Source organism: Bos mutus, chromosome 6, assembly GCF_027580195.1.
Source record: "Bos mutus isolate GX-2022 chromosome 6, NWIPB_WYAK_1.1, whole genome shotgun sequence".
Classification (NCBI taxonomy): Eukaryota; Metazoa; Chordata; class Mammalia; order Artiodactyla; family Bovidae; genus Bos; species Bos mutus.
Window position 1 is genome coordinate 115047263 of NC_091622.1, and position 21568 is coordinate 115068830.

Below are 21568 nucleotides of genomic sequence, written 5' to 3' on the forward strand. Positions count from 1 at the left end.
GCGGGCCCCACCACAGATGTTCCCAGGGCCCCGCCCAGGCCTCAGTGCCACCCGAGCAGGCCCAGCGTCAGCACCCATGACCGTCCTGCACGCTCACTCACTCGTCCGCCCAGGAGCCGGGCGGGGGCCCCTGCGGCGGCAGTATGCACGGTCAGGTGACCAGTGACGGCCCACCCTGAGGGGCAACAGGCCGATGTGACCACACGCGGACGTAGGGGGCACAGGAGGCCCTGTAGCCCTGACCCCATTTGTTTTAAAAGCCGCTCTTTCCAGAACCTACCCCCCCACCTCCCTCCGCCGCTCCTTGGCTCAGTCTGCCCCATTCCTCCCCGAGACCCCCTCAAGCCTGCCTGCCCACCACGTGACAGCCGTAAGAAGCAGCAGAAACATCAGCTCGGGTCCATGTGCCACAAGGTCAGGACACACAGAGGCCGTGAACCCAGAAGCCCTGACTGTCCAGGAGCACCACGCCACCCAGGAGCCCCCTCGCTCCCACGCGGCCCCCACAGCCAGGCCTGAGTGGGGGGCGAGTCCAAAAGCGGGTGCTGACCTACTCCAGCCGTCGGCGGGCAGACCCCACCTGCCAGCTCCGGGCTGGCTCTGGGCACCAGCCTGGCCGTAACCGGCTGGGGAAAAGCAGGACGAGCAGAAGCCAAGCGTTTCAGGGTCTACAGCTGATGGGACTGCAGGGATATTCCTGACTCCAGAAACAAAATCTGGTTCAATAATCTTGAACTACTGGAGGTTAAACCATCTCAATCTTCCCTTCCCATTATTCTTTGACGTTCCCTTTTTATCTCTGCTCGGGATTTATTTCTGTTTGTGGTTTTTAAACCTGGTGAAGAGAGGATATAAATGAAGTTACTGAGTTTAGCAAATAAAAATAAAGGACATCCAGTTAAATTTGAATTTCAGATAAAAAGACAAATAACTTTTTACTCAAAGTAGGCCCCAAATATTGCCTGGCAGGTTTTATCTGACGAATCTAACTACGAAGAGGGCCCCGTTTCAGGCCTCCTACAGGACACTGCCCCCTGCCTACAAATCTGGTCATCCGCGAGAGGACACAAGAGGGAAAGGCCGCGGAGCGCCACACACTCCTGACTCGTTTTCTTCAGCGGAGCGGACGGGGGCGTCTGTGGCCTGCGTCTCTCTCTGGCGCTCTCAGGGAGACACGGGGTCCCCGGTGCCCACGGGAACCCACCCAGGAGGCACGGCCGCGGAGGGCGCGTGGCGGGAGGCACGTCTCCACCCTCCTCCGCCCCCACCCACCCCTGCCCGCGACCCCACAGGGCTCCTCACGTCCCAGGTCCAGGGTGTGCTGGGCTGACAGCGGCCCCAAAGTCGTAAGGCCTTAACGTCCAGAGCCTGGAAGTGTGCCGGCGGGGAACGGGCCCTGCAGATGGGCCTGCGGGCAGGTTCTGAGAGGAGGAGGCCATGCTGGCTGCCCACGGGCCTCCGTGCCATCACACGTGCCCTCGTAAGGGGGAGCAGAGGGAAGGGGGTCCCGGGAGGCCATGTGAAGACGGAGGCGGGCCCTGGGGCCCCAGGAGCCTCCGGAGGGCGCAGGAGGGCCCTGCCCACACCTCCAGGCGAGCATCTGCGTCCAGAAGAGTGAGAATAAACCTCCACCTCTGAGGCCCCGGTTGGTGGTACTTCGTTACAACGGCCGCGGGAAACGAGCGCCACGGGGCTCAGGGGCCTCCCCGGCCTCGCCGCTCACCCCCGCGGTGCGGAGCGCCGGCCTGCCTGGCTCCTCAGGCCCATCCCTCCGGGCCAGACTCCAGGCCTCGGGGGCAGACGGCGGTCTGGGCACCTCACACTGCCCAAGTACCTCCAGGTAAAATGTGTCCCAGGCCGGGCTCTGCGGGGCCACAGGCTGGCAAGAAGTAGGGGCTGGACGCAGATGCGCCACGGGTGCCCACCCGCTCAGAGCAGCCAGGCCAAGGGCACCAGCAACGCCCCGCAGGCCACACAGCCGCTGGCGTCTCACACTCGCTCTCCTAGCTCATCCGCACGGCAGTCTCAGCACTAACCACGCTTCACAGACGGAAACTGGCACAGAAGGGCAGTGCTGAGGCCAGACCAGACAGCAGGGCGGGTGAAGGGCAGGCACCCAGGGCGGCGATCTGGGCTGGGCCTCTCGGCCCACAGCAGCAGGACCAACCCGTCAGAGGTCAGCGGACAGACGCCCTCCTGACCCTCGGCGACCTTACCAGACGGGGGGCAGTGAGCGGCGCACAGGGCCCCTGCGCTCACCCCACCGTCTGCACCCCAGGCAGGCGCGTGGGGAGTGCAGCCCTGGGCGTCCACCGGCCCTGGAGGGCTTTCTCTCGGGCTACAGTGGTCACTCCCTGGCTCCCCACTTCTCCAGACCAGCAACAGGTCAGCTCCGAGGGCAATGCCCAGCCCAGCAGGTCCCCCAGTGAAGGGAGAGCCTCACACGGGAAGGCCCGCTGGGGGCACGCTACAAAACCCGACCACCCGCGGGGGCTGAGCGCAAGGAGGCGGGCGGACACCAGGGGTGCTGCTCCCCGCAGGAAGAGGGCTGCGTGGGGTGCGGAAGGGCACTGGTGTCTGGGCATGTCTGGGGCTCAGCCGGATGCCGCGCTCCTCCAGCTTCGGGCACAGGACCAAGTCAGGCATGGAGGCGGCTACAAAGGGAGGGGCGTCTCAGTATCTCAGATGGGAGGGAGCTGGGGAGAGAGGGGGACCCGAAACCTGGGGGTAAATTCTTCCAGGCCCTGACCTCCCCAGGCCAGGAGACTGTGAGGGGCCAGCGCTCCAGAGGCCACGGCGGAGCCGCCTGGGTCCCCACAAGTCAACTCCCGGGACAGACCAGCGCCTTCATAACGGAGAGCCACTCCTGCAGATGCTGCGATGCCCAGCACACAACCTCTTTTACTAGAGGCTCAGAGAAACAGGGAGGCATGACCCAGTCAAGAGACAGGCCAGGGGAGCTGATCCTGAGATAAGCCAAGAGCTGAAATTACAGGCCAGGACTTTAAAGCAGCTGATACAGTGTGTTCAGGGATTTAGTGGGAGACACAACCATGGTAAGCAGGTGGCCTATTTCAGTAGAGAAATGGAAACTATTAAAAAAAAGAAGCAAGTGGAAACTCTAGAAGTAAAAACTACAGTAATTGAAATTTTACAACTCATCGAAATGGACTTAATTTGGATTGCAGATGGAAGAAAAAAGAGATGAAAAAGAAACAAAAAATTTTAAAATTAGAACCAGGCCTGAGTGCCCTGGGAGACAATAACAAACATGTAACACAGCACCAGGAGGAGAGGAGAAGTGGGGCGGGAAGAGCATCCGAGTAAACCATGACCAAATCTTCCCCAAGTTTGGTAAAAAAAGTTATAGACTTATTTATCTAAGAAGCTCAACAAACCCTGAACAGGATAAATTCAGAGAAAACCTTCCCAAGGACATCACGGTCCAACCGCTGGGGGTCAAAGGCACAGACAGAGCCGGCGACAGTGTCTCCACGTGACACACGGCGGTTACGACGGGCTTGACTTGACGGCTGACTCCACCACAAGACGAGCGGCCCAGTCAGAGGGCCGGGAAGAGAACCCGGCCTCCAAGCCAGCAAAAAGGTCCTTTAAAGTGGAACAAAAATGAGCACGGTTCAGACAAACCCAAACTGGGAGGATTTGTCACCAACAGACAAGAAATGCTAAAGGAGTGTTTCAAGCTGAGGAAAAATGATACCAGATGGAAAGTCAAATCTATACGAAGGAAGGAAGCATAACAGAAATGGTGAATACTGGTAAATGTTTTAAAAATATGATTTTCCTTCTTTTAATCTCTTTAAAATACACGACTTTTTAAAGCAGAAACTGTGACAGTGTTTCGTGGCTTAGAGCACATGCAGACTAAGACGACTGACGACAAACTGCTCTGCCGCGGCACAAACGGGACTTCCGTTACCGTTACAATACACGGCTCTTACGTTCCATCTGGAGTGTTATCAAACGAACTCTAAACAGACGGCAAAAAGTCAAGATAGGCATTTTAGACTACTAAAAAATAGTGCAAAGACGCAGTACTAGAAAATACGTGTGTGTTTATTAGATACACACACTTGGTACATGCACCCATAGATACAAACGTGTGCATCCCTGGGTGAGCACACACAGACACACATGCACTCAATTAACCCAAAACAAGATAAGAAAGGAAAAACAGCAACAAGAAAACAGTAGGACAAACCGAAAACAAAGTGACCCAAGTCAGCCCTGGTAATATTCATGCGAAACAGAAATGAAGGAAGAGTGAGGAGCAGGGGGTCAAGAGGAGACCAGAAAGGCAGGCCAGACGTCACAGGTCGTTACGGGTGAGCGATGACTACCTGGGCGTGCACTATATTCTTCTGTTTACTCTGTCTGTAGTCACATATTTTCCACAATCAACACTTTTTAATTAGTATTAAGAGTGTGCCAAATATTATCTATAATCAAGTGGGCCTTAGGAAGCATCACTACAAACAAAGCTAGTGGGGATCGTGGAATGCCAGCTGAGCTATTTAAAATCCTAAAAGATGGTGCTGTTAAAGTGCTGCACTCAGTATGTCAGCAAATTTGGAAAATTCAGCAGTGGCACAGGACTGGAAAAGGTTAGTTTTCACTACAATCCCAAAGAAAGGCAATGCCAGAGAATGTTCAAACTAGTATTCAATTGTGTTCATTTCATATGCTAGCAAGGTAATGCTCAAAAGCCTTCAATCTAGGCTTCAACAATACATGAACTGAGAACTTTCACAGGTACAAGCTGGATTTTTAAAAGGCAGAAGAACCAGAGACTGGTTGTGTCCGACTCTGTGACCCCATGGACCATAGCCCACCAGCTCTGTCCATGGGATTCTTCAGGCAAGAATACTGGAGTGGGTTGCCATTTCCTCCCCCAGGGGATCTTTCTGACACGGGGATTGAATTCACATCTCCTGCATCTCCTGCACTGGCAGGCAGGCTCTTTACTGCTCGCACCACCTCCCAAGAGCAGGGCAAACATCAAGCAGATCAACAAAAGGAGGAGGAGGACCGAGGATTAGTGCAGCCCCAGAGTTCCAGCCTCTAAATAAATGGAGTTCCAGAGAGAACACAAAACTGAAAGAAAGTGAAGAAGCACACTAAAAAACGCCAGGCCTAGGCGAACAGGGCTGCCTCACCCACTAGTGATGAGAACATGTCATCACGTTCTGACGGTTCAGATCTCGGGGAACAAGGGGTGCTCCTGAGGGCCTCCTAGAGCCCATCACGGAGAATCACATGTGACAGAATCACTGTCACATGCAGTGCAGCAGCGGCTTCGACGCTCTGAGAAAACACTCCTTGGTAGAATTCTATACCCAGCTAAACTACAAGTTAACGGAAAAGCAATTTTCAAAATCAAGAGCAAAGGGAAAATCCAGATGAGGTTTCTTGGCTATCATGAACATGCACTTCCAAAGAACCAGGGTGAGCCCAGACTGGGAAGAGAGGTCCCTGAGCACAGACACGTGTGGGCGTGCAGGCCCCACAGGGGCCAGGACAGAGCGGGGCAGGAAGCCGGACCCGGGAGCCAGGGGCCACCACAAGAGGGGAGCCGCAGGCCTGCGCAGGAAAGGGCTTGTGCTCCAGCAGCTCGCTCCAGGAACAGACAGGTGAGCAGCAGACACTGGTGTAACCGGCGATGCAGTGACTGAGCTGGGAAATGGAGGGCGAGGGAGCATCACCGCCTCGGAGGAGAGAGCCTGGGTCCCCGCACCTTCTAGAGAATTCACACACGCAGACTAAGACAGCAGCTTAGCCGGCAGGAAATGCCTGAGGAGCCGGAAGCTGGGGTGCCTGCCCCGGGAGATGCGGACAGCAGCGCAGGAGAGCACCTGGCGTCTTCATTCTTTAATCAGTAGCTTAGCTCCTCATCTAAGTGTCCTAGAAGAGTGGCCAAGATGACTGTAAGGGACAAAAATAAGATGTAGAGAAAGATACAGACGTAGCACAGAGTGTGTAAAAAAATAAAGAAAGTCAAGGAAGGATACATGTGGGATGTCATCTGATGACAGGGCTGGGGACGGAGAGGAAGGGGGGAAGAACGCAGGAAGGACAAGCCGGGCATCTCCTTTGCCTCGAGTCCACAGCCTCAGGGTTGAGTCTGCTGAACCCCCAGAAACCACAGGGAAACTTGCTTGTTAAAATCGAACGTGCCCATGGTTTGAGTATACTTCAAGGACTGACTACAGCTTTTATTTTTTTACATTATTTATTTATTTATGTAGGCCGCACCGAGCAGCGTGCCGGATCTTAGCTCCCCGTCGGGGATGGACCCAGGCCCCCTGCAGTGGGAGAGTACAGTCCTAACCACTGGACCGCCGCGGAGGCCCCCGGTCACAGCTCTTCTCAGATGGCCGGAGGAGCGGGTAACCAGCACCCCTAAAAGTAAACATGAGCCATCTGCCGGCTGGGAACCCCAAGCCAGGCTCATCTCCTCCCAGGGACTGCTGCGGTCTCTCCTCCAGTGCTGGGCGGGGACGCACGGGGCGGCAGCAGCAGCATCCCCTGGGTGGGGGCGAGACGCTGCTCCCCAGCCCACGACAGGAGAGACCCCAGCCCTTGCAAGAGTGCCCAGGGCAGTCCGCAAGGACACCAAGGCCAGAGGCCCCGGGGCTGTGAACGTCCCCTCACAGGCAACAGGGCCTTGGCAGGTGTGGTGACACTAACGCGCCTGTGTGGGGAGAGGACCTGGCTTCCACACGCGGGCGTGACCACGCGTGTCCTCTCGGGAGGGACGCAGAGCGAGGAGCCAGGACAGAAAGAGGGAAGCAGGAGCCAGGGAAGGATGACACGGGCTTGGTGTGAGGGTGCCCCCGCTAGCCGAGAGGACGTCCGGCCTCCTTCTGCTTTTAAGCCACTAGGCTATGGTCCTTTGTTACAGCCACCACGGGAAACTCATACAGGTGTTAACCAGGAAGTAAAATGTTTCTGTGAATTCCACCAAATTCAAAGAAAACATAACATGCCATGGCTTCGCCATGTTCGTGTCAAGTCTTAGCGACACACTGTTCTTCCTTCATCCTGACTTTTGCTTGACTCACTTCAGACAAAGGCAAGCGTCCAAAGGCAGTGTAATCAGAAAGCTCACGCGCTCTCCTCTGCTGCGGGAGGCTTGGGCCTCCCCGCCTCCCCTGCCTAGCGCGCCCCTGCAGGCTGGCCGCCTCCTCGGACAAGACCACCCGGTCCCGGCCTCCCAGCCTACAGCTGCTCCTCTGCCTGGTCGCCGGCCCCTTCCTGGACGCCCTCCTCCTAGAAGAGGGGGAAAGGAGCCTGCCCTGAAGCTGGGGCGCTGGCCCACCCCGTGCCCGCTGCTCACCTCCTGACCCCGCCCAGGATGCTGCCACCCACCCCGCCCCGGTCCACTCCACACGCCAGCCCAGGTCCCCCTCTCCCAGGGGCGGTCACCCAGCATCGGGGTGGGCACCTCAGTGATGGGCTTGTCCCCATCTGAGGAGCATCCCTGAGGCCCAGGCTCCGCGTCCCCAACCCACAGCCAGGACCTCTAGGCTCAAGACCACCAGGTTGGAGGACATTCTGATGAAACGTCCCACTGTGACAATAAGTCCCTAAGGCAGGGTTTTAAACACCTTCTCTCTTCTTGTTCATGGCCCACTGCCCACCGCCTATCTGGGCACTCGTCTCAGACCTGGAGTAGGGGGTCTCCAGAGCAGCAGTTCCCTCCCTGCCAGCCTCACGGTCCGTCTGCAGGTTCCACGGCCTCACAGGCGCCCTTTAACCATAGCACGTGCCACCGATGGACACTGACCACTCGAATCCCCTCCAACCCTGAGCAACCCCGTGGTTACAGGCAGGTCCTGTTACAAACCCAGCCCTGCAACGGGGAAGCCGAGGCACAGAGGGTGGTCGTCTGCCCTGGGGTCTGTCTACATCCACAGCTCCGGGCCATTCTATCTGCACCCACAGCTCCAGGGCCACTCTATCTGCACCCACAACTCCAGGCCACTCCGTCTACACCCACAGCTCCAAGCCACTCCGTCTACACCCACAGCTCCAGGGCCACTCCATCTACACCCACAGCTCCAGGGCCATTCTAGCTGCACCCACTTCGGGCCACTCCGTCTACACCCACAGCTTCGGGCCACTCTGTCTACACCCACAGCTTCGGGCCACTCCGTCTACACCCACAGCTCCAGGGCCACTCCATCTACACCCACAGCTCCAAGCCACTCCGTCTACACCCACAGCTCCAGGGCCACTCTATCTGCACCCACACTGGGCCACTCTGTCTACGCTCACAACTCTGGACCAGTGTTTACATCCACAATTCCAGGGCCACTCCATCTACACTCACAACTCCGGGCCACCCCGCCTGCACTCACAGCTCCAGGACCATTCTGTTCACACTCAACTTCGGGCCAACACTCCATCTACACTCAAAACTCCGGGCCACCCCGCCTGCGCCCGCAGCTCCGGGACCTCGCAGCGTCCCCCACCCCCTGCTCTGAGCCGCAGCTCGGAGCCCGCACCGGGAAGCCAGCACAAGGCTGCGTCGCGGCGCCGCATTCCCAGAGCTGGGGTCTCCGGAGGCGGCCTCTGGTCAGACAATGCGGCCGCCCGGGATGTCGGACAGGAAACTCGGGAGTCCGTGAGGACTCGGCCCGGGGCGCCCGCCGTCGGTGGGCGTCGCAGGCCCCGCGCGCTCGGCCCTGCCTCGATCCCGGGCCCTCGGGTCCCGCGGCCGCCCCTCCGCCCGGCCGGAGTCGCGCTGGGGAACAAAAGGAGGGCGGCGGCGGCCGGGCGGCCCCGAGAAGCAGGACCCCGAGGCGCCGGCCGCCCCCGGCACTCTCCGCTCGGCCAGGCAGAGCGGGCCGCGGAGGCCGCGAGCGCGCGCCCTCAGAAGAAAGAAAGCGGAGGCGGGGCGCCGGCGCCCGGCCCGCAACCTACCGGCCGCTCGCTCTCCGGCCGCGATCCACTCAGCCAGCGCGCGCAACGGTCACAGCCGCCGTAGCCCGGGGCCGGGAGGGGGCGGGGCCGATGAGAGGGGCGGGGCGACGCGAGGGGCGGGGTCGCCTAGAGGGGCGGTAACCTGCGTGGGCGGGGTCTAAGAGAGGGCGGGGTTGTAGGGCGGGGCCTTTGGAGGGGTGGTCCATCCTTGGTGGGCGGGGCCGTCTGTGTCTGGACCAATGAAGGGATCGGGTCGAGTAGGGCGTGAAAGGCGGGCGGGCCCTGGGGCGGGGTCGTGAAGGAGCCGGACCTCCAGGAAGAGAGTGGGGCTGGCTTGGCCTCCAAGGCTGTGGGCGGCTCTCAGGACGCGGCCGGTGTGCGTGGTCTACAGGGCGGGGATGGGGCGTCCAGTGGACAGCATGAGGGGCGGCCCTTCCAGGGAGGAAGGTGGAAAAAACCGAGGGACGGAGCCCGAAGGGGCAGATCTGGAGGGGCGGGGACCCCCCAGAACTGGGGCGGGACTTCCGCTACCCGCGCGAGGTGGCGGGTCCGCCTCTGGCTGTGGAAGCCCTGCGCCCCCCACCCTGCGCCGCCCGTATCCCCTCCCGCCCCGGGTGCCCTCCTACGCTCTCCACCCGCTTTCCGAAGGCGCGTTGACACTTCTGCGCCCCACATCTCGGGGTCCCCGCCCCTCCTCTCGACAGCCTTCCACAACCTTAAGGCTCACCAGACCCTATTCTGCCGGGACATCATTTTATTTTTAAGGAAGGGAAGCGAAACGGAGTGTGGGGTTCCCAACAGCACTCAGTCACCCCCTAGTCCCCCAACAAGAGGGAGTGGTCAGGCAGGCCAAGCAGGTGCCCAGCTCCACCCGGCTGTCCTGGAGCTCCCGGGGGCACCTGCTCCCCTCTTCTCTTCCTGGAACCCGGCCTTGTTCCCAGGAGCACCATCCAGGGTTACCGTCCCTCCCACATCCCGTTGTCTTCCTCCTCAGCGATCACTTCTTTGGAAATTCCATTTCCTGTTAGTCAGTGACCTGATAGGCACCTGCCAGACCATTTTCAGGAAACAGTCGGCTGGGCATTTATTGTACAAGCCAAGAGTAGGAAAGATTTAAGCCCAGGACTCCTGGCTGGTCAGACCTTGACTCTCAGTTATTTGGCCAGCTCCCAAACCTGGCCAGAGCCTCCTCGCTTGTAGGATAAATCATCGTGACAAATATTAATACGCCAGCCATCGCACTTCAAGCCCTTCCACTCACGGTAGAAAAACCAGAAAATCTTAATTGATGCTTCATCTTCCCTTCAGTGTTCCCAAAGTGGTGGCAAAGGATAAACTTGTCACTACCTGGCAAGTGGTCAGGACATGTCTTCCCCTTATATTTGCAAATGAAATTCCCCAGACAGAATCCTGGGATGTGGACCTGTGTCCGCAGGAGTGTGTTGACCAGTGGGAGGGACGAGCTCTGCCCAGCAGAGGGCAGGAAGTGTGAGCTCTCAGGCACTGAGGCCAATGGTCTCTACAACAGCACAGCTACAGACCGTGTCCCCCCAAAATTCACATGTTGAAGCCTGTTCCCGGATGTGACGGTGTTTGGCGGTGATGAGGTCATGAATGTGGAGTCCAGTGAACAAGATTAGTGCCTATACAAGAGAGACCCTAGAGAGCTCCCTCATCCCATGGGCCACAAGAGAATACAGACCAAAGACACCTGTCTGTCAACCAGGAAGCAAGTCCTCACCTGACAATGAATTTGCGCATGACTTGATCATAGAATTCCACCCTCCAAAAGGTAGAACAGAGGGAGAAACCTCTGCTGTTTCTAAGCCACCAGTCTGTAGTATCACTGGGGTAGCAGTTAGCGGGGTGGATGTATGATCTTCCAGAAATGCCTAGATTCACTTGGCCCACCTGTGCACTGAGCCAGCAGGGAGAACCAGGTGCCACTTGTCAGCTGGGGCTGTTATGACAGACACCACAGACTAGGGGGCTGAGACAGCAAGTGTTTATTTCTCACATTTTTGGAGCCTGAAGTTCCAAGATCAAGGTGCAGACGGATCCTGCATCCGTTGAGGGCCCTCTTCCTGGTTTACAGACAGCTGTCTTCTCAGAAGGTGGAGATCAGAGAGAGAGGACAAAAGCTCATATCTCTTCCTGTGCTGTTCTTAGTCGCTCCGTGGTGTCAGACTCTTTGCAACCCCATGGATTGTAACCCTCCAGGCTCCTCTGTCCATGGGGATTCTCCAGGCAAGAATGCTGGAGTGGGTTGCCATGCCCTCCTCCAGGAGATCTTTCCAACCCAGAGATCGAACCCAGGTCTCCCCCATTGCAGGCGGATTCTTTACCAGCTGAGCCCCCAGGGAAGCCCTGTCCCTTTCTATAAGGGCACTAATCCTGCTCGTGGGGACTCCTATCTCATGGCCTGATCACCTCACTAAGGACCACCCCCAACACCATCGCCTTGGGGGTCAGGGTTTTAACACCTGAATGGGGGTGGGAGGTGACAGTCCAGAGTGGCACAGCTGCAGCTTTGACAGCCTGCATTGGCCATGCCAGCCTTGCAAAAGGTCTGGGGCAGGTGAGCCAGACAGTTCTGCAGCACAGACCCCACATGCAGACCCAGAGGATACACTCGCACTGGCGTGGGGGTCCTGGCTCCCCTCCAGCCTTCCAAGGGCCGATGACTGGGCAATGAGAGGCCTGAGAAAGAAGGGTCCGGGTTTCGCTTCTCATGCCTTCACCCAGGGTCAGATTGCTCCAAGTGAAGCTGTTCACAGGCAGCCCAGAGACGACCTGCATCACTGGGCAGAAGGCCAGGCCCTGTGCCGGCCCTGGGGACAGCCTCGTGTGCCCCTCCCAGCCCTGCTTTCACCGCCCTCCCACAGGCTCTGTGCTCTAGGGAGCCCTGGCCCAGGCTGGCAGGCAAGCATAACCCTTCCAGAAGGCAGACCTCCACGAAGGGGTTTTAGAACTGGATTCCCACCCTGTGTAAAGGACCCTGCTGCTGGTGTGAGTGACGTGAGGGCAGGACTCGAGTCCATGGTGACCACTAATGCCTTTGTTCACAGTCACTGGGCCAAGATGCCGGCCAAGGCAGTGCTGGGATGTGTGAAAATTAACAAAGGGAAATCTCACTTAAAACAGAGCTGGGGGGAGCTCCCTAGTGGTCCAGTGGTTATATTACTGAAAGGTATGCAGGGGGTGCGGCTGCTCGCCGCTCAAAAGCCAGTAAACAGGCCAGGTTGGTGGAAATGAAAGTTTGCTTTATTTCAGATGCCAGCAACTGGGGAGGAGGGTGGTGGACAACTGTCCAAAGGCCGACTCCCCAGCCCCTCTGACAAGCAGGGGGTGAGTGCATTTAGAGACAGAGTTGGGGGGGGGCGTTATATGCAGAAACAGCACAGTCATCTCTAACAGTCATCTTCAATTGGTCATCAGTGGTCTGACTGGCAGAATCTTGGTTGTTTTAGGTACAGTTAATCTTCAGAAAGTGAAGAGGAACTAAAAAGCCTCTTGATGAGAGTGAAAGAGGAGAGTGAAAAAGTTGGCTTAAAACTCAACATTCAGAAAACGAAGATCATGGCATCTGGCCCCATCACTTCATGGCAAATAGATGGGGAAACAGTGAAAACAGTGTCAGACTTTATTTTGGGGGCTCCAAAATCACTGCAGATGGTGATTGCAGCCAAGAAATTAAAAGACGTTTACTCCTTGGAAGGAAAGTTATGACCAACTTAGATAGCATAGTAAAAAGCAGAGATATTACTTTGCCAACAAAGGTCCGTCTAGTCAAGGCTATGGTTTTTCCAGTGGTCATGTATGGATGTGAGAGTTGGACTGTGAAGAAGGCTGAGCGCTGAAGAATTGATGCTTTTGAACTGTGGTGTTGGAGAAGACTCTTGAGAGTCCCTTGGACTGCAAGGAGATCCAACCAGTCCATTCTGAAGGAGATCAGCCCTAGGATTTCTTTGGAAGGAATGATGCTAAAGCTGAAACTCCAGTACTTTGGCCACCTCATGCGAAGAGTTGACTCATTGGAAAAGACTCTGATGCTGGGAGGGATTGGGGGCAGGAGGAGAAGGGGACGACAGAGGATGAGATGGCTGGATGGCATCACCTACTCGATGGACGTGAGTCTGAGTGAACTCCGGGAGTTGGTGATGGACAGGGAGGCCTGGCGAGCTGCGATTCATGGGGTCGCAAAGAGCCGGACATGACTGAGTGACTGATCTGATCTGATCTGATCTGAATATTACTTACTGTCCTCCGACTGTCTTCCTTTGTTTCAGCATTTCTCACTTCTCTGATTATTCTTTGACTGAAGTTTTCCACAGACAAAAGGCAGGCAGAGGACACGGGGCGGGGATGGGCAGCAAGCACCATGCGGGCCTGCTCTGTCTCAGGGAGGCACTCCAGGCTTTCACTGCCGTAGGCAAGGTTGATCCCAGGTCAGGGAACTAAGATCCTGCGTGTGTGTGTTGTGGCAAAACACACACACACACAAAACCCAAACCAAACCAAACAAAAACAATAAGTGAATAAATAAAATGGAGTTGGGAAGCCCTGAAGGGGACCTCTCACCTACAGGAAGAAAGTACTTTGCATCTTTGCATCTGGGCTGCTTAACTTCGCACCCCTCCCCCTACCCTGCAGGAGGAAGCTCTTCTCTTCACCCAGCAACAGCCTAGCCAATGAGAAGCCTCCACTGCTCGGCCAATGAGAAGCCTCCACTGCTCGGCCAATGAAACGCAGTCAGCCCTGAAGCCCTGCTTTTCTGTAATGAACTTGGAAAGCAGCCATTCCCTCCTTCCCCTTTTCACTGGATCAGGTTCCTCTCCGCCACCCCCACCCCAGCCCCACGTTTGCCAGACTTGCTCGTGGTTTGGCCACAGCTTACATGTCTCAAGTGCAGTTCTTCTGCTCTTCTTGAATGAACTCATTCTACTGGTAAAATAACTTAAAATAACTGATGTGCTGTTTTATTCTGGAGGTCGGCAGAGTTAAGTGACTGTGCCACGTGGGCACCTGCCCTCTGTTAGCAGCCCCCTTTCTCTCCAGGAGGAGGCCCGTTGGGGGCAATAAAGCGTGTGCCCACTTAGCCTAAAGAGTCCAGCGCGCCCAGAGCCTGGCGGTGGCTGCCTTCAGGGGCCAACAGTGGACGGTGGAGGGGCTGCCGTGGCTGGTCCCTCCCTGCACGCTCAGGAGGGAGTCCAGAAGAAAGGGAATGTGCTTCCTCCGCAGGAAAGGTGTTGGAGCCACAGGAGTGGGCAGGCTGGGGAGGCCTGAACTCCGGGGGGCTCTGTGGCAATAATGTTCTCCAGGCGAGAAAGATGGGCAGGTCACCGGGTGCTGGTAATTTTCCACAACCTAAGGAAAAGAGGGCTGGTGAGTGGAAGGCTGCAGCAGCAGACCCAGGGGAGAGCCCGGCCCTCCCGGGTTGCCGGATCGCAGTCCAGGGCCCAGAGCCCTTCCGCAGATGGACCTGTGGGCCTATTCCTCCCACAGGCCCTGCACACTCACCACTAAGCGGGGGCGCTGGCGTCTGACAAGCCCCTCACGGTCCTTCCCGCACCTGGGCCATCCCTGGAAGTCCCGAGGGGTGGGGGACACACTGCCAGGCCCCTCTCCCGAGCCTGCGTCTGCTGTTCATCCCTGCTCAAATGCCCCTGGGGACACTACCATCTGCAGGAAGAAATTCACTGAGTCCAAGGCCGGTGTTCAAGTGTCCCCTCCACGAAGGCCGTTTCTGCCTTCCAAGGAGTCGAAAGGACCCCACTTTGGGCCTTACAGCCGGGCATCCAGATGCAGCTGGACACGAGGCCAGAGCAGAGTGCCAGTCACGCGACCAGCAACCGCAGACCGAGTTCCCTCTCACTCCCGAGCCGGCGCGCCTCACCACTGCCTGTCCATGGCAGGCCTGCTGGGAAGTTGCCCCCAACCCATCACCTGTCAGGGCTCAGCTCAGGCGTCACACGCACCCCACCCTGGTACCCACCAGACCTGTAGGCCTACCTGTCACTGTCCCAACATTCTGTCAAGGGGTCGAGTTCAGGTCTGTTCCCCACCCCCCAGACTACACCCCTCCAACACGAGCTCCTGGACAGAAGGGACCATCGGGAGGGTGGGCTTCTGAGCGCCCGCCCATCCCAGGCACGGACAGAAGCACAGGAGGCTCCAGCAGCTCCGGGTGGACCGGCCCAGCCCAGGTGCCATGCAGGGGGGTGGCCAGCAAATGGGGGCGGGGGAAGCCGGCCAGCAGAGAAGCCTGCAGGCTCTTCAGTAGGACTTTGGGAACCACGTCCAGGACCGTGGGCAGAGAGGCTTCCAGAAGCACCCTTGGCTGGGTGAAGGAGGGGACAACAGAGAGGGGCAGTGGTGGCGATGCTGGGGACTCGAGACAGTGACCTGGCCTCGGAGACAGACAGAGCCCTGGGGAAGGAGCCACGGTGGGTCAGAGGGCCTGGAGGCAGCGGAGGAGGCAGGGCCCTGGGCCAAGTGCCAAGAGGCCAGGCTGCCATGCACCCAGGGGTCAGACGGGACTGGGCCCCCAGCCTGGGCCCCGCTCACACCTTGCCCCCACGTGAAGTCCTCGATCCCAAGCGGCCCGTCCTGAGGCCATGGCCTGCGGGGCGCCGGCCAGCCCTCCCCGAGGACCTTCTGCAGTGGGGGGACAGCGGGAGCAGAGCAGATGACCAGCCCTGAATGTGTGGACTGCGCCCCTGCGTTTGAAACCCTCTAGGATCCGGGAACAGAGGGAATCAATCAAGTGAAGCTCCGTGTGGTTTTTAACCAGAACACAGGAAATTCATTAAATAGACCATGTTGTCACTAAATAGAACTTGTATTAATTAGGGACATTGTTACCAAACAGGGTGGCATTAATGAAATAGACCATATTGTTACAGAAAAAGAACATACACCAATCAACCAGAGCACACGGGGGCCCCGGGGCCCTGAGAGGATCCCACGGGGCTGCTGGTGGTCTGGGGAGGGGGCGGCCCCACAGGCAGCCTGGCCTCGGTTAAGGTCACTGAGCCCGGAGGGGAGGCCCCTGCCTGGTGTGAACATTCTGGCCGGGGCAGAGATGTCTGCTGAGATGTCTCATCTCCACGAACCCCCTAAACACGCCGGAACGAACCCCTCCTGCTGAAAAGGTACCTATTGGGGGACAGTGTATGTCAGGAGATCGTGTTTTCCTCCACAGAAATTAAACAAGAAATAAATCAGAAACATCCCCTCAAAACAGGGAGATGACAAGAGGTCATTTCTGAACGCCCCTCAGCGATCCTGTGACAGCCCCTTGGCTCCTTGGTGGACTCAGGCTCGCCTTTCAGACCAGGACTTGGGAGGGCGAGAGTCCCGCCATGGCCACTCCCCAGCACCCACGAGTCCATGCTCCTGGCCCAGCCTGGCCTCTTCTGGGGCCCCGGGTGTGTGCAGAAATCCCTTGAGCAGGACGAGCCCTGGGCGGGCGCCCCTGGGTGCTAGCAAGTGGGTGCTCCCCAGCCTGGCCTCGCCTTCCCCAGCCCCACTCCTGCCCACTCACAGCTGTGCCACGCAGGCTCCGGGAGGTGGTGTCCCAGACCCGACATGGTTGATTTGGACTGATTCTGAGTTGAGACTGTATTTGCCAGTTCACTGATGGGAAGCTGCCTTTTATGTAAGAGTGAGCACAGAGCCCTGACGCCAGCCGGTAGTTGCAGGGCTGTAGGAAGTTAGCCCGCCGCCCCCGCCGTGGGCCGCCATGACAAAGAGGGGGACAGTAAAAGATGCCTTTCTGGTTCTAGTCTGGAAATGCTTTCCCACCCACTGACTGCATAGGCGCAAACGTTGCAGACCACAGGGGAAGGTCTGACCTTGGCCTTCTGAGAGCTGGCCCAGTTCACCTGGGCCCCTCCAGGCTTTCCCATCAGGAGTCCTCTGTCCCTGAACCCCCGAAGCCCTCACCCCACCCCGCCTCTGATGGATGTCAGGGCTAACCGAGGGACACCCAGGCTGGACACAGGTATTGCCTCTCATGCCTCAAGGAATCACATTTCCCAGTTGGTCCTGGGACGGGATGTCCTGGGTCACCCCAGCAGTGCCCCAGCCCGGGGCTGTAGGGGGTCTCCACCACCAGCGCGCTGGGTCAGGAGAAGGAGTAGGCAACTCCACAAAGCCGCGTCTACACCCTGCAGTTTTCACATGCTTCTCAGTCTCAGGATGAGAGGATTGGCTGGCATCACCAACTCGATGGACATGAGTTTGAGCAAGCTCCAGGAGTTGGTGATGGACAGGGAGGCCTGGCGTGCTGCAGTCCATGGGGCCACAAAGAGTCGGACACGACTGAGCGGCTGAGCTGAACTGAGCTCTCAGTCTGACCCCTTTCAGGTCCAGCGTGACAGAGTGGATTTCCCGGCTGTCCCTCTCTGGGGAGCAGGGGCCACCTGGGGCCAAGCCAGGCTGGGTCCCCCCACGAGAGACATGGCCTCCTGGGAGGCTGCCATGCTTTCTTCACCTTAGAACCCACCTGACCCCCGCCCATCAGACGACCGCCCCGCCCTCCCAGGTTCCCATCCAGGCCTGCAGGCCCATCTCAGGGGGCTGTGCTCCCGTCTGTGCAGGAACAAGGGGGGACTCTCATCGGAGGCTGGGGGGTCGCGGGCCTTGTCCGCCTGCCGCCAGGTTCCTCCACGGCCCTCTGGAGCCCCTCTGGTCAGTCCCTGCCAGCCTTCAGCCCCTCCACTGATCCTGGATACTCCGGTCCCCAGGCCACAGTGCGGATGGGCACTCCACACCCCATTTGCCTGAATACTAATAAGTGAAGAAAATGCCTTCTGTCTTTCCGCCTTGACAAAATTCCCACAAAGCAACAAAATTGAAACAGCAAAATCTGTGGATTTTTCCCTTTTTTTTGGTGAAATAGACAAGCACAGGGAATCCCCTGGTGGTCCAGAGATTAGGGCTCCATGCTTCCATCGCCAGGGGCCTAGGCCCAATCCCTGGCCAAGGAATTTGTATTCATACTTAGCCACTCAGTTATGTCCGACTCTTTATGACCCCATGGGCTGTAGCCCGCCAGGCTCCTCTGCCCACAGGGACTCTCCAGGCAAGAATACTGGAGTGGGTTGCCAGGCTGTCCACCAGGGGATCTTCCCAACCCCGGGATCAAGCCCAGGACTCCCGAATTGAAAGCGAATTCTTTACCATCTGAGCTACCAGGGCACTTCAAACCAGAGGGCATGGCCAAAAAAAATAGACAAAATTTGCCTCGGAACCATTTCTCAGGTGGTATTAAGCTGTTTTGCAGCTGTCACCACTATCGGCCCACAGAACTTCCTGAACGAAAACTCTGTCCCCTTTAGACACTAACTCCCCATCCCTCCTCCCCTGGCACCCACCCTTATACTTTTTGTCGCTATGAGCTCGACTCCTCTCAGTTCATGACCAGCCTAGACAGCACATCATAAAGCAGAGACATTACTTTACCAACAAAGGTCTGTCTAGTCAAGGCTATGGTTTTTCCAGTGGTCATGTATGGATGTGAAAGTTGGACCATAAAGAAAGCGGAGCGCTGAAGAATTGATGCTTTTTTTTTTTTTTGAATTGATGCTTTTGAACTGTGGTGTTGGAGAAGACTTGAGAGTCCCTTGGATTTCAAGGAGATCCAACCAGTCCATTCTAAAGGAAATCAGTCCTGAATATTCATTGGAAGGACTGATGCTGAAGCAGAATCTCCCAATACTTTGGCCAGTTGATGCTAAGAACTGACTCATTAGAAAAGACCTTGATGCTGGGAAAGACTGAAGGCGGGAGAAGGGGGTGACAAAGGATGAGATGGTTCGATGCCATCACCAAACTTGATGGACATGGGTTTGAGCAAGCTCCAGCAGTTGGTGATGGACAGGGAGGCCTGGCGTGCTGCAGTCCATGGGGTCACAAACAGCTGGACACGACTGAGCGACTGAACTGACCGAATGGCTCAAGGTTCATCCATGTTTAGCCAGTGTCAGAACTTCCTTCCTCTTTAAGGCTGAATAATATCCTGTTGTACGATGGACCACATTGTGTCCATCCATCAATCCATCCACCCAAGGACACTTGGCTATTTTCTCTGTAATCAAAAATTTTTCTTAATTTTTAAAACATGAAATAGTCAATCTTCTTTAATTAGTTTTTCCGTAAGCATTTCCTCATGTTATCAATAGCGTCAATGCCCCAGGTGACTGAACAGAGCAAATCTGAAGTCAGCTTCGTTTTCCCCTGAAGACCATGGCCAGTCTCTACCTGAGGATATCCTGCTATTTCAAGTCGCTCTTATAATGCAGCTGAATCTTGTGTAAATTAAATCTAATTGCTTTAACAGTGCTTAATTGATGTTCTTTTTGTGTTGCTGAGGGTGATTTTAAGGTCGAATGCAATACACGTTTCATGGAGATGTTCCATCTAGGGGCAGGCGCAAAATCCATCAAGTCTGGTTTCTGCCTTATTCTGAAGCATGGCGTCCCTGTCGGCCTCTAGGAAGCCACGCCTCTGAGCAGTGAATTCGGACTCCGGCCGGAGCTGGCGCTAAGAGCCTTCTGGGTTTCAGGCCTCGGTTCTGTCTTCTTTTTCTTTTGTACATCGTGATTCACGGTCTTCCCCTGGCAATCTTTAAAATTATTTAAATGAGGGCAAAATTACTTTATTTGACTGTTAAAAATTTATTGGGATCTTCTTAAATAAACGCCTCCCGGCTTTGTGTCCAGGGCGCTCCCTGCTGCGGGTGTGCAGTGAGGGCCCCACGAGGTGGCCCGGTCCACTCCCCCCTGCACGTATGTGGGGAAGGACGTGCACGCCCCACGCGGCGGACGCGCCTCGGCTCCCAGGGAAACGGCGGTGATGCTCTGCTGACTTCTGAGACCCTCCCGAAGAAGCCGGGATGGAGACGGGGAGGAAGCAAGACCACGGCCATCGGCACCGTCAACACGTGGGCTTCGTTGTTCGAGAATCCAGGTGCCCACTCTGTCTTTGAGGAAGGGTTTGACAAACTTGTTACTTTGCGTGCACGCTCAGTCATGTCCGACTCTTTGCAACCCCAAGGACTGTAGCCCACCAGGCTCCTCTGTCCATGGGATTCTCCAGGCAAGAGTACTGGAGTGGGTTTCCATTTCCTTCTCCACGTGGAGCATAAAGATGAAAGAAAATGGGACTTCCTCCCCCTGGGGTGTAGAAGGAGGCAAAGGCTTCCATTCCCACAGTAAGAACAGAAAAACCCAGGGTAAAAATTATACCCTTATGGCTCAGCGGTAAAGAATCTTCCTGCAGGACAAGACCTGCAGGATTCGATTCCTGGGTCGGGGAGATCCCCTGGAGGCGGACACGGCAACCCACTCCAGTGTTCTTACCTGGAGAATCCCATGGACAGAGGAGCCTGGTGGGCTACAGTCCCTGAAGCTGCAGAGTCAGACAAGACAGAGAGACTTAGCGCACGTGCATGAGGATAGGGGGCCAGTTGTTGATAGTGGGCCAGTTTATTGTCGTTGGTCAGTCAGTAAGTCAGGTCTGACTCTTTGGGACCCCATGGACTGCAGCACGCCAGACTTCCCTGTCCTTCACTATCTCCCTGAGTTTGCTCAAACTCACATCTGTAGAGTTGGTGATGCCATCCAACCATCTCATCCTCTGTCGTCCCCTTCTCCTCTTGTCCTCAGTCTTTCCCAGCATTAAGGTATTTTACAATGAGTCGGCTCTTCACACCAGGTGGCCAAAGTATTAGAGCTTCAGCATCAGTCCTTCCAATGAGTATTCAGGGTTGGTCTCCTTTAACATTGACTGTTTGATCTCCTTGCAGTCTAAGGGTCTTCTCCAGCACCACCGTTCAAAAATATCAGTTCTTCAGTGCTCAGCCTTCTTTAGGTCCAGCTTTTACATCTGTGCATGACCACTGGAAAAACCATGGCTGTGACTATGTGGACCTTTGTGGGCAAAGTGACACCCCTAGTTTGTCATGCACTGTCTGCGTTTATCATGGTTTCCTTCCAAAGAGCGTCTTTTAATTTCATGGCTATGTTCATCATCCGGTAGGTACAAGTAGACCAGAAGGTACAGGATAACTTTTATGAACTGAATTCTTGAGAAAGACAACTCTTAATCAAGAACAGACATTCACAATTATATATATTCACAGATATACAACTATGGATCACTTTGCTGTAGACCCAGAAGATTATAAATTGACTTCAATTAAAAAACAAAACCAAAACTGATTTAATGGTGATGGTTGCACCACTCAGTAAATTTACTTTAAAAAACCATTAGAGAATTCCCTGGTAGTCCAGTGGTTAGGACTCTGTGTTTCAGTGCTGACGGTCCAGGTTCAGTCCCTGGTCAGGGAAGTAGGTCCTACATTCTGCAGCTAAGACCCAGCTCAACCAAAGAAATAAATAATAAAAATAAAATTTTTAAAAATTAAAAAAAAAAACGCTGCAGGGTAATAGGAGGTGGAGGGCTGGGCTGAATGTGAGCAAACAATGTAATTAAAGCCTTGTCCCAGCTCCAGCGACAGCTTGACTCTTGGAGGAATCCAAACAATAGCTCCAAACCCAAACTGTGGAACGGCTCGCCTTCTGTGGGAAACAAGCAGGATGAAATCAAAACAAAA

The 21568-nt window shown here is 56.1% G+C and overlaps 1 protein-coding gene across 1 annotated transcript in view; it reads right to left on the reverse strand.

The window, feature by feature from the left end:
• RGS12 (regulator of G protein signaling 12) overlaps positions 1–9011 on the reverse strand; it is a 119770-nt gene extending 110759 nt beyond the window's left edge. Inside the window, 1 exon segment of the mRNA XM_070372783.1 lies at positions 8947–9011. The gene's annotated coding sequence lies outside the window, so the exon portion shown is untranslated.
• Between the last annotated feature and the right edge of the window lie 12557 nt (positions 9012–21568).